Source organism: Lithobates pipiens, unplaced genomic scaffold, assembly GCF_037356315.1.
Source record: "Lithobates pipiens isolate NorthernLeopardFrog02 unplaced genomic scaffold, aLitPip1_a1.2 Scaffold_114, whole genome shotgun sequence".
NCBI lineage: Eukaryota > Metazoa > Chordata > Amphibia > Anura > Ranidae > Lithobates > Lithobates pipiens.
The window spans coordinates 139,241-159,450 of NW_027507701.1; the positions used below are offsets into that span (position 1 = coordinate 139,241).

General features: G+C 51.4%; 38 non-coding genes and 37 pseudogenes across 38 annotated transcripts; all 75 read right to left on the reverse strand.

The window, feature by feature from the left end:
- Positions 1-3,146: 3,146 nt before the first annotated feature.
- Positions 3,147-3,265, reverse strand: LOC143969488 (5S ribosomal RNA). The gene has a single exon (XR_013271670.1). It is a non-coding gene; the product is annotated as a 5S ribosomal RNA (ribosomal RNA).
- A 109-nt stretch (positions 3,266-3,374) lies between these two features.
- Positions 3,375-3,493, reverse strand: LOC143969818 (5S ribosomal RNA). Its single transcript, XR_013271700.1, has one exon. It is a non-coding gene; the product is annotated as a 5S ribosomal RNA (ribosomal RNA).
- Positions 3,494-3,602: 109 nt separating this feature from the next.
- On the reverse strand, positions 3,603-3,721 carry LOC143969829 (5S ribosomal RNA). Its single transcript, XR_013271701.1, has one exon. It is a non-coding gene; the product is annotated as a 5S ribosomal RNA (ribosomal RNA).
- Positions 3,722-3,830: 109 nt separating this feature from the next.
- LOC143963507 (5S ribosomal RNA) lies at positions 3,831-3,949 on the reverse strand (annotated as a pseudogene).
- A 109-nt stretch (positions 3,950-4,058) lies between these two features.
- Positions 4,059-4,177, reverse strand: LOC143965938 (5S ribosomal RNA; annotated as a pseudogene).
- A 109-nt stretch (positions 4,178-4,286) lies between these two features.
- On the reverse strand, positions 4,287-4,405 carry LOC143964359 (5S ribosomal RNA; annotated as a pseudogene).
- Positions 4,406-4,514: 109 nt separating this feature from the next.
- LOC143962652 (5S ribosomal RNA) lies at positions 4,515-4,633 on the reverse strand. Its single transcript, XR_013270750.1, has one exon. It is a non-coding gene; the product is annotated as a 5S ribosomal RNA (ribosomal RNA).
- Positions 4,634-4,742: 109 nt separating this feature from the next.
- On the reverse strand, positions 4,743-4,861 carry LOC143968249 (5S ribosomal RNA; annotated as a pseudogene).
- A 109-nt stretch (positions 4,862-4,970) lies between these two features.
- On the reverse strand, positions 4,971-5,089 carry LOC143971437 (5S ribosomal RNA). The gene has a single exon (XR_013271847.1). It is a non-coding gene; the product is annotated as a 5S ribosomal RNA (ribosomal RNA).
- A 110-nt stretch (positions 5,090-5,199) lies between these two features.
- LOC143964251 (5S ribosomal RNA) lies at positions 5,200-5,318 on the reverse strand (annotated as a pseudogene).
- Positions 5,319-5,427: 109 nt separating this feature from the next.
- On the reverse strand, positions 5,428-5,546 carry LOC143962969 (5S ribosomal RNA; annotated as a pseudogene).
- Positions 5,547-5,655: 109 nt separating this feature from the next.
- LOC143965097 (5S ribosomal RNA) lies at positions 5,656-5,773 on the reverse strand (annotated as a pseudogene).
- Positions 5,774-5,882: 109 nt separating this feature from the next.
- LOC143968360 (5S ribosomal RNA) lies at positions 5,883-6,001 on the reverse strand. The gene has a single exon (XR_013271646.1). It is a non-coding gene; the product is annotated as a 5S ribosomal RNA (ribosomal RNA).
- Positions 6,002-6,110: 109 nt separating this feature from the next.
- On the reverse strand, positions 6,111-6,228 carry LOC143968040 (5S ribosomal RNA; annotated as a pseudogene).
- A 109-nt stretch (positions 6,229-6,337) lies between these two features.
- LOC143965406 (5S ribosomal RNA) lies at positions 6,338-6,456 on the reverse strand (annotated as a pseudogene).
- A 109-nt stretch (positions 6,457-6,565) lies between these two features.
- On the reverse strand, positions 6,566-6,684 carry LOC143970403 (5S ribosomal RNA). The gene has a single exon (XR_013271753.1). It is a non-coding gene; the product is annotated as a 5S ribosomal RNA (ribosomal RNA).
- Positions 6,685-6,793: 109 nt separating this feature from the next.
- Positions 6,794-6,912, reverse strand: LOC143969222 (5S ribosomal RNA). The gene has a single exon (XR_013271654.1). It is a non-coding gene; the product is annotated as a 5S ribosomal RNA (ribosomal RNA).
- A 109-nt stretch (positions 6,913-7,021) lies between these two features.
- On the reverse strand, positions 7,022-7,140 carry LOC143970293 (5S ribosomal RNA). Its single transcript, XR_013271743.1, has one exon. It is a non-coding gene; the product is annotated as a 5S ribosomal RNA (ribosomal RNA).
- A 109-nt stretch (positions 7,141-7,249) lies between these two features.
- Positions 7,250-7,368, reverse strand: LOC143970072 (5S ribosomal RNA). Its single transcript, XR_013271723.1, has one exon. It is a non-coding gene; the product is annotated as a 5S ribosomal RNA (ribosomal RNA).
- Positions 7,369-7,477: 109 nt separating this feature from the next.
- LOC143963926 (5S ribosomal RNA) lies at positions 7,478-7,596 on the reverse strand (annotated as a pseudogene).
- Positions 7,597-7,705: 109 nt separating this feature from the next.
- LOC143968946 (5S ribosomal RNA) lies at positions 7,706-7,814 on the reverse strand (annotated as a pseudogene).
- A 109-nt stretch (positions 7,815-7,923) lies between these two features.
- Positions 7,924-8,042, reverse strand: LOC143961659 (5S ribosomal RNA). Its single transcript, XR_013270518.1, has one exon. It is a non-coding gene; the product is annotated as a 5S ribosomal RNA (ribosomal RNA).
- A 109-nt stretch (positions 8,043-8,151) lies between these two features.
- On the reverse strand, positions 8,152-8,270 carry LOC143963934 (5S ribosomal RNA; annotated as a pseudogene).
- A 109-nt stretch (positions 8,271-8,379) lies between these two features.
- Positions 8,380-8,498, reverse strand: LOC143961729 (5S ribosomal RNA). Its single transcript, XR_013270539.1, has one exon. It is a non-coding gene; the product is annotated as a 5S ribosomal RNA (ribosomal RNA).
- A 110-nt stretch (positions 8,499-8,608) lies between these two features.
- LOC143966966 (5S ribosomal RNA) lies at positions 8,609-8,727 on the reverse strand (annotated as a pseudogene).
- Positions 8,728-8,836: 109 nt separating this feature from the next.
- On the reverse strand, positions 8,837-8,955 carry LOC143966834 (5S ribosomal RNA; annotated as a pseudogene).
- Positions 8,956-9,064: 109 nt separating this feature from the next.
- On the reverse strand, positions 9,065-9,183 carry LOC143961803 (5S ribosomal RNA). Its single transcript, XR_013270559.1, has one exon. It is a non-coding gene; the product is annotated as a 5S ribosomal RNA (ribosomal RNA).
- A 109-nt stretch (positions 9,184-9,292) lies between these two features.
- On the reverse strand, positions 9,293-9,411 carry LOC143966745 (5S ribosomal RNA; annotated as a pseudogene).
- A 109-nt stretch (positions 9,412-9,520) lies between these two features.
- LOC143964539 (5S ribosomal RNA) lies at positions 9,521-9,639 on the reverse strand (annotated as a pseudogene).
- Positions 9,640-9,748: 109 nt separating this feature from the next.
- Positions 9,749-9,867, reverse strand: LOC143967187 (5S ribosomal RNA; annotated as a pseudogene).
- Positions 9,868-9,976: 109 nt separating this feature from the next.
- LOC143971492 (5S ribosomal RNA) lies at positions 9,977-10,095 on the reverse strand. The gene has a single exon (XR_013271852.1). It is a non-coding gene; the product is annotated as a 5S ribosomal RNA (ribosomal RNA).
- A 108-nt stretch (positions 10,096-10,203) lies between these two features.
- Positions 10,204-10,322, reverse strand: LOC143962575 (5S ribosomal RNA). Its single transcript, XR_013270725.1, has one exon. It is a non-coding gene; the product is annotated as a 5S ribosomal RNA (ribosomal RNA).
- Positions 10,323-10,431: 109 nt separating this feature from the next.
- LOC143967210 (5S ribosomal RNA) lies at positions 10,432-10,550 on the reverse strand (annotated as a pseudogene).
- A 109-nt stretch (positions 10,551-10,659) lies between these two features.
- LOC143961877 (5S ribosomal RNA) lies at positions 10,660-10,778 on the reverse strand. Its single transcript, XR_013270572.1, has one exon. It is a non-coding gene; the product is annotated as a 5S ribosomal RNA (ribosomal RNA).
- A 109-nt stretch (positions 10,779-10,887) lies between these two features.
- LOC143962483 (5S ribosomal RNA) lies at positions 10,888-11,006 on the reverse strand. The gene has a single exon (XR_013270709.1). It is a non-coding gene; the product is annotated as a 5S ribosomal RNA (ribosomal RNA).
- A 109-nt stretch (positions 11,007-11,115) lies between these two features.
- Positions 11,116-11,234, reverse strand: LOC143970524 (5S ribosomal RNA). The gene has a single exon (XR_013271764.1). It is a non-coding gene; the product is annotated as a 5S ribosomal RNA (ribosomal RNA).
- Positions 11,235-11,343: 109 nt separating this feature from the next.
- LOC143964308 (5S ribosomal RNA) lies at positions 11,344-11,462 on the reverse strand (annotated as a pseudogene).
- Positions 11,463-11,571: 109 nt separating this feature from the next.
- On the reverse strand, positions 11,572-11,690 carry LOC143964545 (5S ribosomal RNA; annotated as a pseudogene).
- Positions 11,691-11,799: 109 nt separating this feature from the next.
- Positions 11,800-11,918, reverse strand: LOC143961643 (5S ribosomal RNA). The gene has a single exon (XR_013270516.1). It is a non-coding gene; the product is annotated as a 5S ribosomal RNA (ribosomal RNA).
- Positions 11,919-12,026: 108 nt separating this feature from the next.
- On the reverse strand, positions 12,027-12,145 carry LOC143971757 (5S ribosomal RNA). Its single transcript, XR_013271876.1, has one exon. It is a non-coding gene; the product is annotated as a 5S ribosomal RNA (ribosomal RNA).
- Positions 12,146-12,254: 109 nt separating this feature from the next.
- Positions 12,255-12,373, reverse strand: LOC143967221 (5S ribosomal RNA; annotated as a pseudogene).
- Positions 12,374-12,482: 109 nt separating this feature from the next.
- LOC143961948 (5S ribosomal RNA) lies at positions 12,483-12,601 on the reverse strand. The gene has a single exon (XR_013270593.1). It is a non-coding gene; the product is annotated as a 5S ribosomal RNA (ribosomal RNA).
- A 109-nt stretch (positions 12,602-12,710) lies between these two features.
- Positions 12,711-12,829, reverse strand: LOC143962490 (5S ribosomal RNA). The gene has a single exon (XR_013270710.1). It is a non-coding gene; the product is annotated as a 5S ribosomal RNA (ribosomal RNA).
- A 109-nt stretch (positions 12,830-12,938) lies between these two features.
- On the reverse strand, positions 12,939-13,057 carry LOC143973371 (5S ribosomal RNA). The gene has a single exon (XR_013272022.1). It is a non-coding gene; the product is annotated as a 5S ribosomal RNA (ribosomal RNA).
- A 109-nt stretch (positions 13,058-13,166) lies between these two features.
- LOC143964314 (5S ribosomal RNA) lies at positions 13,167-13,285 on the reverse strand (annotated as a pseudogene).
- A 109-nt stretch (positions 13,286-13,394) lies between these two features.
- On the reverse strand, positions 13,395-13,513 carry LOC143964566 (5S ribosomal RNA; annotated as a pseudogene).
- Positions 13,514-13,622: 109 nt separating this feature from the next.
- Positions 13,623-13,741, reverse strand: LOC143961651 (5S ribosomal RNA). The gene has a single exon (XR_013270517.1). It is a non-coding gene; the product is annotated as a 5S ribosomal RNA (ribosomal RNA).
- A 108-nt stretch (positions 13,742-13,849) lies between these two features.
- On the reverse strand, positions 13,850-13,968 carry LOC143971768 (5S ribosomal RNA). Its single transcript, XR_013271877.1, has one exon. It is a non-coding gene; the product is annotated as a 5S ribosomal RNA (ribosomal RNA).
- A 109-nt stretch (positions 13,969-14,077) lies between these two features.
- Positions 14,078-14,197, reverse strand: LOC143969001 (5S ribosomal RNA; annotated as a pseudogene).
- A 109-nt stretch (positions 14,198-14,306) lies between these two features.
- LOC143972088 (5S ribosomal RNA) lies at positions 14,307-14,425 on the reverse strand. Its single transcript, XR_013271906.1, has one exon. It is a non-coding gene; the product is annotated as a 5S ribosomal RNA (ribosomal RNA).
- A 109-nt stretch (positions 14,426-14,534) lies between these two features.
- LOC143963942 (5S ribosomal RNA) lies at positions 14,535-14,653 on the reverse strand (annotated as a pseudogene).
- A 109-nt stretch (positions 14,654-14,762) lies between these two features.
- LOC143961907 (5S ribosomal RNA) lies at positions 14,763-14,881 on the reverse strand. The gene has a single exon (XR_013270576.1). It is a non-coding gene; the product is annotated as a 5S ribosomal RNA (ribosomal RNA).
- Positions 14,882-14,990: 109 nt separating this feature from the next.
- Positions 14,991-15,109, reverse strand: LOC143971426 (5S ribosomal RNA). The gene has a single exon (XR_013271846.1). It is a non-coding gene; the product is annotated as a 5S ribosomal RNA (ribosomal RNA).
- A 109-nt stretch (positions 15,110-15,218) lies between these two features.
- Positions 15,219-15,337, reverse strand: LOC143968006 (5S ribosomal RNA; annotated as a pseudogene).
- A 109-nt stretch (positions 15,338-15,446) lies between these two features.
- LOC143972862 (5S ribosomal RNA) lies at positions 15,447-15,565 on the reverse strand. The gene has a single exon (XR_013271976.1). It is a non-coding gene; the product is annotated as a 5S ribosomal RNA (ribosomal RNA).
- Positions 15,566-15,674: 109 nt separating this feature from the next.
- On the reverse strand, positions 15,675-15,793 carry LOC143963540 (5S ribosomal RNA; annotated as a pseudogene).
- Positions 15,794-15,902: 109 nt separating this feature from the next.
- Positions 15,903-16,021, reverse strand: LOC143963990 (5S ribosomal RNA; annotated as a pseudogene).
- Positions 16,022-16,130: 109 nt separating this feature from the next.
- Positions 16,131-16,249, reverse strand: LOC143967984 (5S ribosomal RNA; annotated as a pseudogene).
- Positions 16,250-16,358: 109 nt separating this feature from the next.
- On the reverse strand, positions 16,359-16,477 carry LOC143971162 (5S ribosomal RNA). Its single transcript, XR_013271822.1, has one exon. It is a non-coding gene; the product is annotated as a 5S ribosomal RNA (ribosomal RNA).
- A 109-nt stretch (positions 16,478-16,586) lies between these two features.
- Positions 16,587-16,705, reverse strand: LOC143963949 (5S ribosomal RNA; annotated as a pseudogene).
- Positions 16,706-16,814: 109 nt separating this feature from the next.
- Positions 16,815-16,933, reverse strand: LOC143965982 (5S ribosomal RNA; annotated as a pseudogene).
- Positions 16,934-17,042: 109 nt separating this feature from the next.
- Positions 17,043-17,161, reverse strand: LOC143970535 (5S ribosomal RNA). The gene has a single exon (XR_013271765.1). It is a non-coding gene; the product is annotated as a 5S ribosomal RNA (ribosomal RNA).
- A 109-nt stretch (positions 17,162-17,270) lies between these two features.
- On the reverse strand, positions 17,271-17,389 carry LOC143964898 (5S ribosomal RNA; annotated as a pseudogene).
- A 109-nt stretch (positions 17,390-17,498) lies between these two features.
- On the reverse strand, positions 17,499-17,617 carry LOC143963479 (5S ribosomal RNA; annotated as a pseudogene).
- A 109-nt stretch (positions 17,618-17,726) lies between these two features.
- LOC143962004 (5S ribosomal RNA) lies at positions 17,727-17,845 on the reverse strand. Its single transcript, XR_013270604.1, has one exon. It is a non-coding gene; the product is annotated as a 5S ribosomal RNA (ribosomal RNA).
- Positions 17,846-17,954: 109 nt separating this feature from the next.
- LOC143963445 (5S ribosomal RNA) lies at positions 17,955-18,073 on the reverse strand (annotated as a pseudogene).
- A 109-nt stretch (positions 18,074-18,182) lies between these two features.
- LOC143962014 (5S ribosomal RNA) lies at positions 18,183-18,301 on the reverse strand. The gene has a single exon (XR_013270606.1). It is a non-coding gene; the product is annotated as a 5S ribosomal RNA (ribosomal RNA).
- A 109-nt stretch (positions 18,302-18,410) lies between these two features.
- On the reverse strand, positions 18,411-18,529 carry LOC143962641 (5S ribosomal RNA). Its single transcript, XR_013270747.1, has one exon. It is a non-coding gene; the product is annotated as a 5S ribosomal RNA (ribosomal RNA).
- A 109-nt stretch (positions 18,530-18,638) lies between these two features.
- LOC143962071 (5S ribosomal RNA) lies at positions 18,639-18,757 on the reverse strand. Its single transcript, XR_013270620.1, has one exon. It is a non-coding gene; the product is annotated as a 5S ribosomal RNA (ribosomal RNA).
- A 109-nt stretch (positions 18,758-18,866) lies between these two features.
- On the reverse strand, positions 18,867-18,985 carry LOC143969840 (5S ribosomal RNA). Its single transcript, XR_013271702.1, has one exon. It is a non-coding gene; the product is annotated as a 5S ribosomal RNA (ribosomal RNA).
- Positions 18,986-19,094: 109 nt separating this feature from the next.
- Positions 19,095-19,213, reverse strand: LOC143969851 (5S ribosomal RNA). The gene has a single exon (XR_013271703.1). It is a non-coding gene; the product is annotated as a 5S ribosomal RNA (ribosomal RNA).
- Positions 19,214-19,322: 109 nt separating this feature from the next.
- On the reverse strand, positions 19,323-19,441 carry LOC143965949 (5S ribosomal RNA; annotated as a pseudogene).
- A 109-nt stretch (positions 19,442-19,550) lies between these two features.
- Positions 19,551-19,669, reverse strand: LOC143964632 (5S ribosomal RNA; annotated as a pseudogene).
- Positions 19,670-19,778: 109 nt separating this feature from the next.
- LOC143968416 (5S ribosomal RNA) lies at positions 19,779-19,897 on the reverse strand (annotated as a pseudogene).
- A 109-nt stretch (positions 19,898-20,006) lies between these two features.
- On the reverse strand, positions 20,007-20,125 carry LOC143962137 (5S ribosomal RNA). The gene has a single exon (XR_013270636.1). It is a non-coding gene; the product is annotated as a 5S ribosomal RNA (ribosomal RNA).
- Positions 20,126-20,210: the final 85 nt, after the last annotated feature.

Below are 20,210 nucleotides of genomic sequence, written 5' to 3' on the forward strand. Positions count from 1 at the left end.
ACCCCCTCTCCCCCCTTTCTACCTCCCTCCCGCCCCTCCCCCACCTTCCTAGGTGTTACCCTAGGGGCTATTAGTGACCTTATACCACTCTCTTCACAACCTATTTACCACCCTCACCTAATGCACTCGCCGTGTATTACCTCCCATACAGACACAGACAGCACACACCCAAAAAAAAAAAAAAAAAAAAAAAAAAAACACACATACTTCATCCCCCCCTCTCCTTCTATCTTCCCATCCCACTCAGTACTAGAAACCCCAGCAACTACAACTTTTCTTTATTTTCTTCTATCCATTTTTCCACTTCTATCGGGGAACTAAAAACCTGAGTATGCCCTAGTGCATTAATCCGTAACTTTGCAGGATAAAGCAGAGCATACGGCACCCTGAGCTTCTGTAACCTGCGTTTCACCTGGAGGAACTCTACCCTTTTTCTCTGAAGTTCTGGGGAAAAGTCAGAATATAGTGAGATTCTAACACCCTTATACAGTACATTCCCCATTTCCCTTGCTTTCCGTAATAACACCACTTTATCCTTATAATTAAGTAATTTCATCAGTAATGGCCTGGGACGGCCCCCCTCCAATGGTGCTCTAAAGGGTACCCTATGCGCCCTCTCTATTGAGAACGTTGTTGAAAAAACCTCCCTTCCAAACAGTTCAACCAAAAGATGCTCCATAAATTCCGTAGGGTTTACACCCTCGCTTTTTTCGGGGAGGCCCACTACTCGCACATTGTCCCTCCGGAGCCTATTTTCCATTTCGTCCATTCTTGTTCTATATCCACTGAACTGCTCCTTCAGGCTTTCTACTTCTTTAATTAAGAAGGTTGTATCGTCTTCTAATCGACTAGTCCTTGTCTCAAGTTCTGTCGTCCTTTCCACCACTTTCTGTAAGTCTTGCCTTACCACCATTAGATCTTCCTTCACTCCCTTCATTTGATTACAGAGTTCTTTAAGTGAAATGTTGCATGCATTTACGGCCAGTAACACATCCTTTATAGTTGGCTCCTTTTCTATCGGGGGGGAGTCACCTACTGTAGTTTCTATATTCTGTTCCCCTGCTTCCGCATTTTTATTTACTGAGGGTTTTACCACTGCTCCGGCTTGTGTGTTGATATTAATATTTGACTGCCCCACACTTTTCCTTTCAGTCATTACACCTTGCTGCCCTTTTGACTGTCCTTTTTTTGGAGGGGTCTGAGATGACTGAGCCGGATTATGGGCATATTGTTCTAACTTAGCTGCTGTGACGGACTGTTGCGAGCTTTTTTCCCCCCTTTCTTTTGCAGAACGTAAATGTTGCATCTTACTTTCCTTTTTCTCGTCCTTACTTCGGGACACTCCTGGATATATCGTATTATATCGTGTTTTAAAGGGATACTGATCCAGCCGCCCACCACACAATATTCACTTAATGCAGTAATGACCGTATTCCAATGCTTATTTCAGGTAACACAGAAACCTCCTGTTTCCTGGTTTTGCAGCACCACATACATTTATTTACTCACATTGGCTCATGAGTTGTTTAGCCTGTCAGTTTTTTTTTAAAACAGAGACCGTCCCACTGTTAATAGGTCAATACAGTACTGAGCTAGATTTATAAACAGCTTTATAGTCAATCCACACGTTCTCATAATCAGATATTTCTTAAGCGCTGCTTACAACATATTCAGATTCTTTTTTGCCAGGAAGTATTCCTTTGCCCAGGCTAACAATTTAGCAGTCTCTCGCCTTAAGGCACACACAGGAGGCAGTGGAATCCGAACATCGAAAGAAGGAGACAAAATAAAAAGATGACCGGAGAGTACAGGTCTTTCTTACCCCATCCGGCTCATAGGCATCGCTGTACCACAGCTTTCCTTACCAGTCCTCTGCCTGCAGTACCCCTCTGACTGCCGGCTTCCTCCTCCCCACACTCCTGCCGCTTACCTCCTTCCTCCTGTCGCAGCTTACTGGGGAGCGGGGGAGCCTTCGGTAACGCTTGTGCACGGTATCTCTCAGTGTCTCACAATTGGAGAGGTTCGGCGTTGATCGGGGGTACTCGTGGACTCGCGTTTCACTTCGGACGTCGGGTACGACGGCTGCAGACTCGGAGGTCAGCGGAGATCCCCGGTGGCGCAGCGTGATCGCGTAACGCTGTCACTCCTCCTCCCATCCAGCGTCCAGCTATGTTATTCAGCTCCGGCCCTCCTCACGCTGTACTCAGCCGTGGCATTAAACATTATACGCTCCACGCTTCCATCATGGGGGCCTTGGAGGGAGTTACACACGGCGTCCTCTCATCACACTCACTCCACCCTACACATCCGGCCACACCCCCGTCGGATAAGGTATCTAAATTCCAGCTAGGCGGGACCGCCGAGTGCTGGCGGGGCTGTGGGAAAACAGGTACCATGACACACATCTGGTGGGAGTGTGCCAAAATTAAACTATACTGGGAAAAGATCCTTCAAATGATTAAGGAAATAACTCAAACAGCATTGAAACCAGACCCCTGGGTAGTACTCTTTCATGGCACGGAGGTTGGGGTTAAACAATACCAGGACACAATCATCCCGCATCTATTAAACGCTGCGAAAAAACTGATCCCTAAAAAATGGCGAGAGGTAGAGTGCCCAACAACATGGGAGTGGGTAGATGCGGTAGAAGAAATATATAATATGGAAAGCCTGTGTTTGAGAGAAGAAGAGGAAAGGGTAATATTTCTAAAAAAAATGGAGAGGTTGGAAACAATTTAAGCGAGACTGGAGTTTCTCCGCACAACTAAGACCATAAAGACCAGGATATCAGGAGCAGGGACACTACTGACAAGGGGAAAGGGGAGGGGGGGGGGGCTAGTATAACTTTAATATAATTTCAGTGAAATATTGGGAGTAAGATATAAGAACAGTTTTAAGAAATATGAAATAAAAGTTGGATAAATGTTTTACATTTAATTATACAAGTAAGTAACAAGAAAATAGCCACAATGATGTGAAGATTAATTCTAAGAGACAACAATGAACGTTAAGTTGATTTATAGTCTCAGGTAAAGATTCGCTGATGTGGCAAAAAAAAAAAAAAAAAAAAAAGCCAAGGTGGTCACCTCGAGCAATCGAGAGGAAAAATACAGCAGGTCGCCAAAGCCAACAACATAATGGAAAAAAGCCTACGGCACCTGGTATTCCCAGGCGGTCTCCCATCCAGGTACTAACCAGGCCCGACCCTGCTTAGCATCCGAGATCAGACGAGATCGAGCACATTCAGGGTGATGTGGCCGTAGGCGATCTTGCACCCTACTTACAACTCTCTTGACAAAAGCCAAGGTGGTCACCTCGGGCAATCGAGAGGAAAAATACAGCAGGTCGCCAAAGCCAACAACATAATGGAAAAAAGCCTACGGCACCTGGTATTCCCAGGCGGTCTCCCATCCAGGTACTAACCAGGCCCGACCCTGCTTGGCATCCGAGATCAGACGAGATCGAGCGCATTCAGGGTGATGTGGCCGTAGGCGATCTTGCACCCTACTTACAACTCTCTTGACAAAAGCCAAGGTGGTCACCTCGGGCAATCGAGAGGAAAAATACAGCAGGTCGCCAAAGCCAACAACATAATGGAAAAAAGCCTACGGCACCTGGTATTCCCAGGCGGTCTCCCATCCAGGTACTAACCAGGCCCGACCCTGCTTGGCATCCGAGATCAGACGAGATCGAGCGCATTCAGGGTGATGTGGCCGTAGGCAATCTTGCACCCTACTTACAACTCTCTTGACAAAAGCCAAGGTGGTCACCTCGGGCAATCGAGAGGAAAAATACAGCAGGTCGCCAAAGCCAACAACATAATGGAAAAAAGCCTACGGCACCTGGTATTCCCAGGCGGTCTCCCATCCAGGTACTAACCAGGCCCGACCCTGCTTAGAATCCGAGATCAGACAAGATCGAGCGCATTCAGGGTGATGTGGCCATAGGCGATCTTGCACCCTACTTACAACTCTCTTGACAAAAGCCAAGGTGGTCACCTCGGGCAATAGAGAGGAAAAATACAGCAGGTCGCCAAAGCCAACAACATAATGGAAAAAAGCCTACGGCACCTGGTAGCCCCAGGCAGTCTCCCATCCAGGTACTAACCAGGCCCGACCCTGCTTAGCATCCGAGATCAGACGAGATCGAGCGCATTCAAGGTGATGTGGCCGTAGGCGATCTTGCACCCTACTTACAACTCTCTTGACAAAAGCCAAGGTGGTCACCTCGGGCAATCGAGAGGAAAAATACAGCAGGTCGCCAAAGCCAACAACATAATGGAAAAAAGCCAACGGCACCTGGTATTCCCAGGCGGTCTCCCATCCAGGTACTAACCAGGCACGACCCTGCTTAGCATCCGAGATCAGACGAGATCGAGCGCATTCGGGGTGATGTGGCTGTAGGCAATCTTGCACCCTACTTACAAATCTCTTGACAAAAGCCAAGGTGGTCACCTCGGGCAATCAAGAGGAAAAATACAGCAGGTCACCAAAGCCAACAACATAATGGAAAAAAGCCTACGGCACATGGTATTCCCAGGCAGTCTCCCATCCAGGTACTAACCAGGCCCGACCCTGCTTAGCTTCCGAGATCAGACGAGATCGAGCGCAATCAGGGTGATGTGGCCGTAGGTGATCTTGCACCCTACTTACAACTCTCTTGACAAAAGCCAAGGTGGTCACCTCGGGCAATCGAGAGGAAAAATACAGCAGGTCGCCAAAGCCAACAACATAATGGAAAAAAGCCTACGGCACCTGGTATTCCCAGGCGCTCTCCCATCCAGGTACTAACCAGGCCCGACCCGGCTTAGCATCCTAGATCAGACGAGATTGAGCGCATTCAGGGTGATGTGGCTGTAGGCGATCTTGCACCTTACTTACAACTCTCTTGACAAAAGCCAAGGTGGTCACCTCGGGCAATCGAGAGGAAAAATACAGCAGGTCGCCAAAGCCAACAACATAATGGAAAAAAGCCTACGGCACCTGGTATTCGCAGGCGGTCTCCCATCCAGGTACTAACCAGGCCCGACCCTGCTTAGCATCCGAGATCAGACGAGATCGAGCGCATTCAGGGTGATGTGGCCGTAGGCAATCTTTTGACCGTACTTACAACTCTCTTGACAAAAGCCAAGGTGGTCACCTCGGGCAATAGAGAGGAAAAATACAGCAGGTCGCCAAAGCCAACAACATAATGGAAAAAAGCCTACGGCACCTGGTATTCCCAGGCGGTCTCCCATCCAGGTACTAACCAGGCCCGCGCCTGCTTAGCATCCGAGATTAGACGAGATCGAGCGCATTCAGGGTGATGTGGCCGTAGGCGATCTTGCACCCTACTTACAACTCTCTTGACAAAAGCCAAGGTGGTCACCTCGGGCAATCGAGAGGAAAAATACAGCAGGTCGCCAAAGCCAACAACATAATGGAAAAAAGCCTACGGCACCTGGAGTTCCCAGGCGGTCTCCCATCCAGGTACTAACCAGGCCCGAACCTGCTTAGCATCCGAGATCAGACAAGATCGAGCGCATTCAGGGTGATGTGGCCGTAGGCGATCTTGCACCCTACTTACAACTCTCTTGACAAAAGCCAAGGTGGTCACCTCGGGCAATCGAGAGGAAAAATACAGCAGGTCGCCAAAGCCAACAACATAATCGAAAAAAGCCTACGGCACCTGGTATTCCCAGGCGGTCTCCCATCCAGGTACTAACCAAGCCCGACCCTGCTTAGCATCCGAGATCAGACGAGATCGAGCGCATTCAGGGTGATGTGGCGTAGACGATCTTGCACCCTACTTACAACTCTCTTGACAAAAGCCAAGGTGGTCACCTCGGGCAATCGAGAGGAAAAATACAGCAGGTCGCCAAAGCCAACAACATAATGGAAAAAAGCCTACGGCACCTGGTATTCCCAGGCGGTCTCCCATCCAGGTACTAACCAGGCCCGACCCTGCTTAGCATCCGAGATCAGATGAGATCGAGCGCATTCAGGGTGATGTGGCCGTAGGTGATCTTGCACCCTACTTACAACTCTCTTGACAAAAGCCAAGGTGGTCACCTCGGGCAAACGAGAGGAAAAATACAGCAGGTCGCCAAAGCCAACAGCATAATGGAAAAAAGCCGACGGCACCTGGTATTCCCAGGCGGTCTCCCATCCAGGTACTAACCAGGCCAGACCCTGCTTAGCATCCGAGATCAGACGAGATCGAGCGCATTCAGGGTGATGTGGCGTAGACGATCTTGCACCCTACTTACAACTCTCTTGACAAAAGCCAAGGTGGTCACCTCGGGCAAACGAGAGGAAAAATACAGCAGATCGCCAAAGCCAACAACATAATGGAAAAAAGCCGACGGCACCTGGTATTCCCAGGCGGTCTCCCATCCAGGTACTAACCAGGCCAGACCCTGCTTAGCATGCGAGATCAGACGAGATCGAGCGCATTCAGGGTGATGTGGCCGTAGGTGATCTTGCCCCCTACTTACAACTCTCTTGACAAAAGCCAAGGTGGTCACCTTGGGCAATCGAGAGGAAAAATACAGCAGGTCGCCAAAGCCAACAACATAATGGAAAAAAGCCTACGGCACCTGGTATTCCCAGGCGGTCTCCCATCCAGGTACTAACCAGGCCCGACCCTGCTTAGCATCCGAGATCAGACGAGATCGAGCGCATTCAGGGTGATGTGGCCGTAGGTGATCTTGCCCCCTACTTACAACTCTCTTGACAAAAGCCAAGGTGGTCACCTTGGGCAATCGAGAGGAAAAATACAGCAGGTCGCCAAAGCCAACAACATAATGGAAAAAAGCCTACGGCACCTGGTATTCCCAGGCGGTCTCCCATCCAGGTACTAACCAGGCCCGACCCTGCTTAGCATCCGAGATCAGACGAGATCGAGCGCATTCAGGGTGATGTAGCCGTAGGCGATCTTGCCCCCTACTTACAACTCTCTTGACAAAAGCCAAGGTGGTCACCTTGAGCAATCGAGAGGAAAAATACAGCAGGTCGCCAAAGCCAACAACATAATGGAAAAAAGCCTACGGCACCTGGTATTCCCAGGCGGTCTCCCATCCAGGTACTAACCAAGCCCGACCCTGCTTAGCATCCGAGATCAGATGAGATCGAGCGCATTCAGGGTGATGTGGCCGTAAGCGATCTTGCACCCTACTTACAACTCTCTTGACAAAAGCCAAGGTGGTCACCTCGGGCAATCGAGAGGAAAAATACAGCAGGTCGCCAAAGCCAACAACATAATGGAAAAAAGCCTACGGCACCTGGTATTCCCAGGTGGTCTCCCATCCAGGTACTAACCAAGCCCGACCCTGCTTAGCATCCGAGATCAGATGAGATCGAGCGCATTCAGGGTGATGTGGCCGTAAGCGATCTTGCACCCTACTTACAACTCTCTTGACAAAAGCCAAGGTGGTCACCTCGGGCAATCGAGAGGAAAAATACAGCAGGTCGCCAAAGCCAACAACATAATAGAAAAAAGCCTACGGCAACTGGTATTCCCAGGCGGTCTCCCGTCCAGGTACTAACCAGGCCCGACCCTGCTTAGCATCCGAGATCAGACGAGATCAAGCGCATTCAGGGTGATGTGGCCGTAGGCGATCTTGCTCCCTACTTACAACTCTCTTGACAAAAGCCAAGGTGGTCACCTCAGGCAATCGAGAGGAAAAATACAGCAGGTCGCCAAAGCCAACAACATAATGGAAAAAAGCCTACGGCACCTGGTATTCCAAGGAGGTCTCCCATCCAGGTACTAACCAGGCCCGACCCTGCTTAGCATCCGAGATCGAGCGCATTGTGGGTGATGTGGCCGTAGGCGATCTTGCACCCTACTTACAACTCTCTTGACAAAAGCCAAGGTGGTCACCTCGGGCAATCGAGAGGAAAAATACAGCAGGTCGCCAAAGCCAACAACATAATGGAAAAAAGCCTACGGCACCTGGTATTCCCAGGCGGTCTCCCATCCAGGTACTAACCAGGCCCGACCCTGCTTAGCATCCGAGATCAGACGAGATCGAGCGCATTCAGGGTGATGTGGCCGTAGGCGATCTTGCACCCTACTTACAACTCTCTTGACAAAAGCCAAGGTGGTCACCTCGGGCAATCGAGAGGAAAAATACAGCAGGTCGCCAAAGCCAACAACATAATAGAAAAAAGCCTACGGCAACTGGTATTCCCAGGCGGTCTCCCGTCCAGGTACTAACCAGGCCCGACCCTGCTTAGCATCCGAGATCAGACGAGATCAAGCGCATTCAGGGTGATGTGGCCGTAGGCGATCTTGCTCCCTACTTACAACTCTCTTGACAAAAGCCAAGGTGGTCACCTCAGGCAATCGAGAGGAAAAATACAGCAGGTCGCCAAAGCCAACAACATAATGGAAAAAAGCCTACGGCACCTGGTATTCCCAGGCGGTCTCCCATCCAGGTACTAACCAGGCCCGACCCTGCTTAGCATCCGAGATCAGACGAGATCGAGCGCATTCAGGGTGATGTGGCCGTAGGCAATCTTTCGACCATACTTACAACTCTCTTGACAAAAGCCAAGGTGGTCACCTCGGGCAATAGAGAGGAAAAATACAGCAGGTCGCCAAAGCCAACAACATAATGGAAAAAAGCCTACGGCACATGGTATTCCCAGGCGGTCTCCCATCCAGGTACTAACCAGGCCCGACCCTGCTTAGCATCCGAGATCAGACAAGATAGAGCGCATTCAGGGTGATGTGGCCATAGGCGATCTTGCACCCTACTTACAACTCTCTTGACAAAAGCCAAGGTGGTCACCTCGGGCAATCGAGAGGAAAAATACAGCAGGTCGCCAAAGCCAACAACATAATGGAAAAAAGCCTATGGCACCTGGTATTCTCAGGCGGTCTCCCATCCAGGTACTAACCAGGCCCGACCCTACTTAGCATCCGAGCTCAGACGAGATCGAGCGCATTCAGGGTGATGTGGCAGTAGGCGATCTTGCACCCTACTTACAACTCTCTTGACAAAAGCCAAGGTGGTCACCTCGGGCAATCGAGAGGAAAAATACAGCAGGTCGCCAAAGCCAACAACATAATGGAAAAAAGCCTACGGCACCTGGTATTCCCAGGCGGTCTCCCATCCAGGTACTAACCAGGCCCGACCCTGCTTAGCATCCGAGATCAGACGAGATCGAGCGCATTCAGGGTGATGTGGCCGTAGGCGATCTTGCACCCTACTTACAACTCTCTTGACAAAAGCCAAGGTGGTCACCTCGGGCAATCGAGAGGAAAAATACAGCAGGTCGCCAAAGCCAACAACATAATAGAAAAAAGCCTACGGCAACTGGTATTCCCAGGCGGTCTCCCGTCCAGGTACTAACCAGGCCCGACCCTGCGTAGCATCCGAGATCAGACGAGATCAAGCGCATTCAGGGTGATGTGGCCGTAGGCGATCTTGCTCCCTACTTACAACTCTCTTGACAAAAGCCAAGGTGGTCACCTCAGGCAATCGAGAGGAAAAATACAGCAGGTCGCCAAAGCCAACAACATAATGGAAAAAAGCCTACGGCACCTGGTATTCTCAGGCGGTCTCCCATCCAGGTACTAACCAGGCCCGACCCTACTTAGCATCCGAGCTCAGACGAGATCGAGCGCATTCAGGGTGATGTGGCAGTAGGCGATCTTGCACCCTACTTACAACTCTCTTGACAAAAGCCAAGGTGGTCACCTCGGGCAATCGAGAGGAAAAATACAGCAGGTCGCCAAAGCCAACAACATAATGGAAAAAAGCCTGCGGCACCTGGTATTCCCAGGCGGTCTCCCATCCAGGTACTAACCAGATGAGACCCTGCTTAGCATCCGAGATCAGACGAGATCGAGCGCATTCAGGGTGATGTGGCCGTAGGCGGTCTTGCCCCCTACTTACAACTCTCTTGACAAAAGCCAAGGTGGTCACCTCGGGCAATCGAGAGGAAAAATACAGCAGGTCGCCAAAGCCAACAACATAATGGAAAAAAGCCTACAGCACCTGGTATTCCCAGGCGGTCTCCCATCGAGGTACTAACCAGGCCCGACCCTGCTTATCATCCGAGATCAGACGAGATCGAGCGCATTCAGGGTGATGTGGCCGTAGGCGATCTTGCACCCTGCTTACAACTCTCTTGACAAAAGTCAAGGTGGTCACCTCGGCAATCGAGAGGAAAAATACAGCAGGTCGCCAAAGCCAACAACATAATGGAAAAAAGCCTACGGCACCTGGTATTCTCAGGCGGTCTCCCATCCAGGTACTAACCAGGCCCGACCCTGCTTAGCATCCGAGATCAGACGAGATCGAGCGCATTCAGGGTGATGTGGCAGTAGGCGATCTTGCACCCTACTTACAACTCTCTTGACATAATCCAAGGTGGTCACCTCGGGCAATCGAGAGGAAAAATACAGCAGGTCGCCAAAGCCAACAACATAATGGAAAAAAGCCTACGGCACCTGTTATTCTCAGGCGGTCTCCCATCCAGGTACTAACCAGGCCCGACGCTGCTTAGCATCCGAGCTCAGACGAGATCGAGCGCATTCAGGGTGATGTGGCAGTAGGCGATCTTGCACCCTACTTACAACTCTCTTGACAAAAGCCAAGGTGGTCACCTCGGGCAATCGAGAGGAAAAATACAGCAGGTCGCCAAAGCCAACAACATAATGGAAAAAAGCCTACGGCACCTGGTATTCCCAGGCGGTCTCCCATCCAGGTACTAACCAGGCCCGACCCTGCTTAGCATCCGAGATCAGACGAGATCGAGCGCATTCAGGGTGATGTGGCCGTAGGCGATCTTGCACCCTACTTACAACTCTCTTGACAAAAGCCAAGGTGGTCACCTCGGGCAATCGAGAGGAAAAATACAGCAGGTCGCCAAAGCCAACAACATAATGGAAAAAAGCCTACGGCACCTGGTATTCCCAGGCGGTCTCCCATCCAGGTACTAACCAGGCCCGACCCTGCTTGGCATCCGAGATCAGACGAGATTGAGTGCATTCAGGGAGATGTGGCCATAGGCGATCTTGCACCCTACTTACAACTCTCTTGACAAAAGCCAAGGTGGTCACCTCGGGCAATCGAGAGGAAAAATACAGCAGGTCGCCAAAGCCAACAACATAATGGAAAAAAGCCTACGGCACCTGGTATTCCAAGGCGGTCTCCCATCCAGGTACTAACCAGGCCCGACCCTGCTTAGCATCCGAGATCAGACGAGATCGAGCGCATTCAGGGTGATGTGGCCGTAGGCGATCTTGCACCCTACTTACAACTCTCTTGACAAAAGCCAAGGTGGTCACCTCGGGCAATCGAGAGGAAAAATACAGCAGGTCGCCAAAGCCAACAACATAATGGAAAAAAGCCTACGGCACATGGTATTCCCAGGCGGTCTCCGATCCAGGTACTAACCAGGCCCGACCCTGCTTAGCATCCGAGATCAGATGAGATCGAGCGCATTCAGGGTGATGTAGCCGTAGGCGATCTGGCACCCTACTTACAACTCTCTTGACAAAAGCCAAGGTGGTCACCTCGGGCAATCGAGAGGAAAAATACAGCAGGTCGCCAAAGCCAACAACATAATGGAAAAAAGCCTACGGCACCTGGTATTCTCAGGCGGTCTCCCATCCAGGTACTAACCAGGCCCGACCCTACTTAGCATCCGAGCTCAGACGAGATCGAGCGCATTCAGGGTGATGTGGCAGTAGGCGATCTTGCACCCTACTTACAACTCTCTTGACAAAAGCCAAGGTGGTCACCTCGGGCAATCGAGAGGAAAAATACAGCAGGTCGCCAAAGCCAACAACATAATGGAAAAAAGCCTACAGCACCTAGTATTCCCAGGCGGTCTCCCATCGAGGTACTAACCAGGCCCGACCCTGCTTATCATCCGAGATCAGACGAGATCGAGCGCATTCAGGGTGATGTGGCCGTAGGCGATCTTGCACCCTGCTTACAACTCTCTTGACAAAAGTCAAGGTGGTCACCTCGGCAATCGAGAGGAAAAATACAGCAGGTCGCCAAAGCCAACAACATAATGGAAAAAAGCCTACGGCACCTGGTATTCTCAGGCGGTCTCCCATCCAAGTACTAACCAGGCCCGACCCTGCTTAGCATCCGAGATCAGATGAGATCGAGCGCATTCAGGGTGATGTGGCAGTAGGCGATCTTGCACCCTACTTACAACTCTCTTGACATAATCCAAGGTGGTCACCTCGGGCAATCGAGAGGAAAAATACAGCAGGTCGCCAAAGCCAACAACATAATGGAAAAAAGCCTACGGCACCTGTTATTCTCAGGCGGTCTCCCATCCAGGTACTAACCAGGCCCGACGCTGCTTAGCATCCGAGCTCAGACGAGATCGAGCGCATTCAGGGTGATGTGGCAGTAGGCGATCTTGCACCCTACTTACAACTCTCTTGACAAAAGCCAAGGTGGTCACCTCGGGCAATCGAGAGGAAAAATACAGCAGGTCGCCAAAGCCAACAACATAATGGAAAAAAGCCTACGGCACCTGGTATTCCCAGGCGGTCTCCCATCCAGGTACTAACCAGGCCCGACCCTGCTTAGCATCCGAGATCAGACGAGATCGAGCGCATTCAGGGTGATGTGGCCGTAGGCGATCTTGCACCCTACTTACAACTCTCTTGACAAAAGCCAAGGTGGTCACCTCGGGCAATCGAGAGGAAAAATACAGCAGGTCGCCAAAGCCAACAACATAATGGAAAAAAGCCTACGGCACCTGGTATTCCCAGGCGGTCTCCCATCCAGGTACTAACCAGGCCCGACCCTGCTTGGCATCCGAGATCAGACGAGATTGAGTGCATTCAGGGAGATGTGGCCATAGGCGATCTTGCACCCTACTTACAACTCTCTTGACAAAAGCCAAGGTGGTCACCTCGGGCAATCGAGAGGAAAAATACAGCAGGTCGCCAAAGCCAACAACATAATGGAAAAAAGCCTACGGCACCTGGTATTCCAAGGCGGGCTCCCATCCAGGTACTAACCAGGCCCGACCCTGCTTAGCATCCGAGATCAGACGAGATCGAGCGCATTCAGGGTGATGTGGCCGTAGGCGATCTTGCACCCTACTTACAACTCTCTTGACAAAAGCCAAGGTGGTCACCTCGGGCAATCGAGAGGAAAAATACAGCAGGTCGCCAAAGCCAACAACATAATGGAAAAAAGCCTACGGCACATGGTATTCCCAGGCGGTCTCCGATCCAGGTACTAACCAGGCCCGACCCTGCTTAGCATCCGAGATCAGATGAGATCGAGCGCATTCAGGGTGATGTAGCCGTAGGCGATCTGGCACCCTACTTACAACTCTCTTGACAAAAGCCAAGGTGGTCACCTCGGGCAATCGAGAGGAAAAATACAGCAGGTCGCCAAAGCCAACAACATAATGGAAAAAAGCCTACGGCACCTGGTATTCTCAGGCGGTCTCCCATCCAGGTACTAACCAGGCCCGACCCTACTTAGCATCCGAGCTCAGACGAGATCGAGCGCATTCAGGGTGATGTGGCAGTAGGCGATCTTGCACCCTACTTACAACTCTCTTGACAAAAGCCAAGGTGGTCACCTCGGGCAATCGAGAGGAAAAATACAGCAGGTCGCCAAAGCCAACAACATAATGGAAAAAAGCCTACAGCACCTAGTATTCCCAGGCGGTCTCCCATCGAGGTACTAACCAGGCCCGACCCTGCTTATCATCCGAGATCAGACGAGATCGAGCGCATTCAGGGTGATGTGGCCGTAGGCGATCTTGCACCCTGCTTACAACTCTCTTGACAAAAGTCAAGGTGGTCACCTCGGCAATCGAGAGGAAAAATACAGCAGGTCGCCAAAGCCAACAACATAATGGAAAAAAGCCTACGGCACCTGGTATTCTCAGGCGGTCTCCCATCCAAGTACTAACCAGGCCCGACCCTGCTTAGCATCCGAGATCAGATGAGATCGAGCGCATTCAGGGTGATGTGGCAGTAGGCGATCTTGCACCCTACTTACAACTCTCTTGACATAATCCAAGGTGGTCACCTCGGGCAATCGAGAGGAAAAATACAGCAGGTCGCCAAAGCCAACAACATAATGGAAAAAAGCCTACGGCACCTGTTATTCTCAGGCGGTCTCCCATCCAGGTACTAACCAGGCCCGACGCTGCCTTAGCATGCGAGCTCAGACGAGATCGAGCGCATTCAGGGTGATGTGGCAGTAGGCGATCTTGCACCCTACTTACAACTCTCTTGACAAAAGCCAAGGTGGTCACCTCGGGCAATCGAGAGGAAAAATACAGCAGGTCGCCAAAGCCAACAACATAATGGAAAAAAGCCTACGGCACCTGGTATTCCCAGGCGGTCTCCCATCCAGGTACTAACCAGGCCCGACCCTGCTTAGCATCCGAGATCAGACGAGATCGACCGCATTCAGGGTGATGTGGCCGTAGGCGATCTTGCACCCTACTTACAACTCTCTTGACAAAAGCCAAGGTGGTCACCTCGGGCAATCGAGAGGAAAAATACAGCAGGTCGCCAAAGCCAACAACATAATAGAAAAAAGCCTACGGCAACTGGTATTCCCAGGCGGTCTCCCGTCCAGGTACTAACCAGGCCCGACCCTGCTTAGCATCCGAGATCAGACGAGATCAAGCGCATTCAGGGTGATGTGGCCGTAGGCGATCTTGCACCCTACTTACAACTCTCTTGACAAAAGCCAAGGTGGTCACCTCGGGCAATCGAGAGGAAAAATACAGCAGGTCGCCAAAGCCAACAACATAATGGAAAAAAGCCTACGGCACCTGGTATTCCCAGGCGGTCTCCCATCCAGGTACTAACCAGGCCCGACCCTGCTTGGCATCCGAGATCAGACGAGATTGAGTGCATTCAGGGTGATGTGGCCATAGGCGATCTTGCACCCTACTTACAACTCTCTTGACAAAAGCCAAGGTGGTCACCTCGGGCAATCGAGAGGAAAAATACAGCAGGTCGCCAAAGCCAACAACATAATGGAAAAAAGCCTACGGCACCTGGTATTCCCAGGCGGTCTCCCCTCCAGGTACTAACCAGGCCCGACCCTGCTTAGCATCCGAGATCAGACGAGATCGAGCGCATTCAGGGTGATGTGGCCGTAGGCGATCTTGCACCCTACTTACAACTCTCTTGACAAAAGCCAAGGTGGTCACCTCGGGCAATCGAGAGGAAAAATACAGCAGGTCGCCAAAGCCAACAACATAATAGAAAAAAGCCTACGGCAACTGGTAATCCCAGGCGGTCTACCGTCCAGGTACTAACCAGGCCCGACCCTGCTTAGCATCCGAGATCAGACGAGATCAAGCGCATTCAGGGTGATGTGGCCGTAGGCGATCTTGCACCCTACTTACAACTCTCTTGACAAAAGCCAAGGTGGTCACCTCAGGCAATCGAGAGGAAAAATACAGCAGGTCGCCAAAGCCAACAACATAATGGAAAAAAGCCTACGGCACCTGGTATTCCCAGGCGGTCTCCCATCCAGGTACTAACCAGGCCCGACCCTGCTTAGCATCCGAGATCAGACGAGATCGAGCGCATTCAGGGTGATGTGGCAGTAGGCGATCTTGCACCTTACTTACAACTCTCTTGAAATAAGCCAAGGTGGTCACCTCGGGCAATCGAGAGGAAAAATACAGCAGGTCGCCAAAGCCAACAACATAATGGAAAAAAGCATACGGCACCTGGTATTCTCAGGCGGTCTCCCATCCAGGTACTAACCAGGCCCGACCCTACTTAGCATCCGAGCTCAGACGAGATCGAGCGCATTCAGGGTGATGTGGCCGTAGGCGGTCTTGCCCCCTACTTACAACTCTCTTGACAAAAGCCAAGGTGGTCACCTCGGGCAATCGAGAGGAAAAATACAGCAGGTCGCCAAAGCCAACAACATAATGGAAAAAAGCCTACGGCACCTGGTATTCTCAGGCAGTCTCCCATCCAGGTACTAACCAGGCCCGACCCTGCTTAGCATCCGAGATCAGACGAGATCGAGCGCATTCAGGGTGATGTGGCAGTAGGCGACCTTGCACCCTACTTACAACTCTCTTGACATAATCCAAGGTGGTCACCTCGGGCAATCGAGAGGAAAAATACAGCAGGTCGCCAAAGCCAACAACATAATGGAAAAAAGCCTACGGCACCTGTTATTCTCAGGCGGTCTCCCATCCAGGTACTAACCAGGCCCAACGCTGCTTAGCATCCAAGCTCAGACGAGATCGAGCGCATTCAGGGTGATGTGGCAGTAGGCGATCTTGTACCCTACTTACAACTCTCTTGACAAAAGCCAAGGTGGTCACCTCGGGCAATCGAGAGGAAAAATACAGCAGGTCGCCAAAGCCAACAACATAATGGAAAGAAGCCTACGGCACCTGGTATTCCCAGGCGGTCTCCCATCCAGGTACTAACCAGGCCCGACCCTGCTTAGCATCCGAAATCAGACGAGATCGAGAGCATTCAGGGTGATGTGGCCGTAGGCGATCTTGCACCCTACTTACAACTCTCTTGACAAAAACCAAGGTGGTCACCTCGGGCAATCGAGAGGAAAAATACAGCAGGTCGCCAAAGCCAACAACATAATAGAAAAAAGCCTACGGCAACTGGTATTCCCAGGCGGTCTCCCGTCCAGGTACTAACCAGGCCCGACCCTGCTTAGCATCCGAGATCAGACGAGATCAAGCGCATTCAGGGTGATGTGGCCGTAGGCGATCTTTCACCCTACTTACAACTCTCTTGACAAAAGCCAAGGTGGTCACCTCGGGCAATCGAGAGGAAAAATACAGCAGGTCGCCAAAGCCAACAACATAATGGAAAAAAGCCTACGGTACCTGGTATTCCCAGGCGGTCTCCCATCCAGGTACTAACCAGGCCCGACCCTGCATGGCATCCGAGATCAGACGAGATTGAGTGCATTCAGGGTGATGTGGCCATAGGCGATCTTGCACCCTACTTACAACTCTCTTGACAAAAGTCAAGGTGGTCACCTCGGGCAATCGAGAGGAAAAATACAGCAGGTCGCCAAAGCCAACAACATAATGGAAAAAAGCCTACGGCACCTGGTATTCCAAGGCGGTCTCCCATCCAGGTACTAACCAGGCCCGACCCTGCTTAGCATCCGAGATCAGACGAGATCGAGCGCATTCAGGGTGATGTGGCCGTAGGCGATCTTGCACCCTACTTACAACTCTCTTGACAAAAGCCAAGGTGGTCACCTCGGGCAATCGAGAGGAAAAATACAGCAGGTCGCCAAAGCCAACAACATAATGGAAAAAAGCCTACGGCACATGGTATTCCCAGGCGGTCTCCGATCCAGGTACTAACCAGGCCCGACCCTGCTTAGCATCCGAGATCAGACGAGATCGAGCGCATTCAGGGTGATGTAGCCGTAGGCGATCTGGCACCCTACTTACAACTCTCTTGACAAAAGCCAAGGTGGTCACCTCGGGCAATCGAGAGGAAAAATACAGCAGGTCGCCAAAGCCAACAGCATAATGGAAAAAAGCCTACGGCACCTGGTATTCCCAGGCGGTCTCCCATCCAGGTACTAACCAGGCATGACCCTGCTTAGCATCCGAGATCAGACGAGATCGAGCGCATTCAGAGTGTTGTGGCAGTAGGCAATCTTGCACCCTACTTACAACTCTCTTGACAAAAGCCAAGGTGGTCACCTCGGGCAATAGAGAGGAAAAATACAGCAGGTCGCCAAAGCCAACAACATAATGGAAAAAAGCCTACGGCACCTGGTATTCCCAGGCGGTCTCCCATCCAGGTACTAACCAGGCCCGACCCTGCTTAGCATCCGAGATCAGACGAGATCGAGCGCATTCAGGGTGATGTGGCCGTAGGCAATCTTGCACCCTACTTACAACTCTCTTGACAAAAGCCAAGGTGGTCACCTCGGGCAATCAAGAGGAAAAATACAGCAGGTCGCCAAAGCCAACAACATAATGGAAAAAAGCCTACGGCACCTGGTATTCCCAGGCGGTCTCCCATCCAGGTACTAACCAGGCCCGACCCTGCTTAGCATCTGAGATCAGAAGAGATCGAGCGCATTCAGGGTGATGTGTCCGTAGGCAATCTTGCACCCTACTTACAACTCTCTTGACAAAAGCCAAGGTGGTCACCTCGGGCAATCAAGAGGAAAAATACAGCAGGTCGCCAAAGCCAACAACATAATGGAAAAAAGCCTACGGCACCTGGTATTCCCAGGCGGTCTCCCATCCAGGTACTAACCAGGCCCGACCCTGCTTGGCATCCGAGATCAGACGAGATTGAGCGCATTCAGGGTGATGTGGCCGTAGGCAATCTTGCACCCTACTTACAACTCTCTTGACAAAAGCCAAGGTGGTCACTTCGGGCAATCGAGAGGAAAAATACAGCAGGTCGCCAAAGCCAACAACATAATGGAAAAAAGCCTACGGCACCTGGTATTCCCAGGCGGTCTCCCATCCAGGTACTAACTAGGCCCGACCCTGCTTAGCATCAGAGATCAGACGAGATCGAGCGCATTCAGGGTGATGTGGCCGTAGGCGATCTTGCCCCCTACTTACAACTCTCTTGACAAAAGCCAAGGTGGTCACCTCGAGCAATCGAGAGGAAAAATACAGCAGGTCGCCAAAGCCAACAACATAATGGAAAAAAGCCTACGGCACCTGGTATTCCCAGGCGGTCTCCCATCCAGGTACTAACCAGGCCCGACCCTGCTTAGCATCCGAGATCAGACGAGATCGAGCGCATTCAGGGTGATGTGGCCGTAGGCGATCTTGCACCCTACTTACAACTCTCTTGACAAAAGCCAAGGTGGTCACCTCGGGCAATCGAGAGGAAAAATACAGCAGGTCGCCAAAGCCAACAACATAATGGAAAAAAGCCTACGGCACCTGGTATTCCCAGGCGGTCTCCCATCCAGGTACTAACCAGGCCCGACCCTGCTTGGCATCCGAGATCAGACGAGATCGAGCGCATTCAGGGTGATGTGGCCGTAGGCGATCTTGCACCCTACTTACAACTCTCTTGACAAAAGCCAAGGTGGTCACCTCGGGCAATCGAGAGGAAAAATACAGCAGGTCGCCAAAGCCAACAACATAATGGAAAAAAGCCTACGGCACCTGGTATTCCCAGGCGGTCTCCCATCCAGGTACTAACCAGGCCCGACCCTGCTTGGCATCCGAGATCAGACGAGATCGAGCGCATTCAGGGTGATGTGGCCGTAGGCAATCTTGCACCCTACTTACAACTCTCTTGACAAAAGCCAAGGTGGTCACCTCGGGCAATCGAAAAGAAAAATACAGCAGGTCGCCAAAGCCAACAACATAATGGAAAAAAGCCTACGGCACCTGGTAGCCCCAGGCAGTCTCCCATCCAGGTACTAACCAGGCCCGACCCTGCTTAGCATCCGAGATCAGACGAGATCGAGCGCATTCAAGGTGATGTGGCCGTAGGCGATCTTGCACCCTACTTACAACTCTCTTGACAAAAGCCAAGGTGGTCACCTCGGGCAATCGAGAGGAAAAATACAGCAGGTCGCCAAAGCCAACAACATAATGGAAAAAAGCCAACGGCACCTGGTATTCCCAGGCGGTCTCCCATCCAGGTACTAACCAGGCACGACCCTGCTTAGCATCCGAGATCAGACGAGATCGAGCGTATTCGGGGTGATGTGGCTGTAGGCAATCTTGCACCCTACTTACAAATCTCTTGACAAAAGCCAAGGTGGTCACCTCGGGCAATCAAGAGGAAAAATACAGCAGGTCACCAAAGCCAACAACATAATGGAAAAAAGCCTACGGCACATGGTATTACCAGGCGGTCTCCCATCCAGGTACTAACCAGGCCCGACCCTGCTTAGCATCCTAGATCAGACGAGATTGAGCGCATTCAGGGTGATGTGGCTGTAGGCAATCTTGCACCTTACTTACAACTCTCTTGACAAAAGCCAAGGTGGTCACCTCGGGCAATCGAGAGGAAAAATACAGCAGGTCGCCAAAGCCAACAACATAATGGAAAAAAGCCTACGGCACCTGGTATTCCCAGGCGGTCTCCCATCCAGGTACTAACCAGGCCCGACCCTGCTTAGCATCCGAGATCAGACGAGATCGAGCGCATTCAGGGTGATGTGGCCGTAGGCAATCTTTCGACCATACTTACAACTCTCTTGACAAAAGCCAAGGTGGTCACCTCGGGCAATAGAGAGGAAAAATACAGCAGGTCGC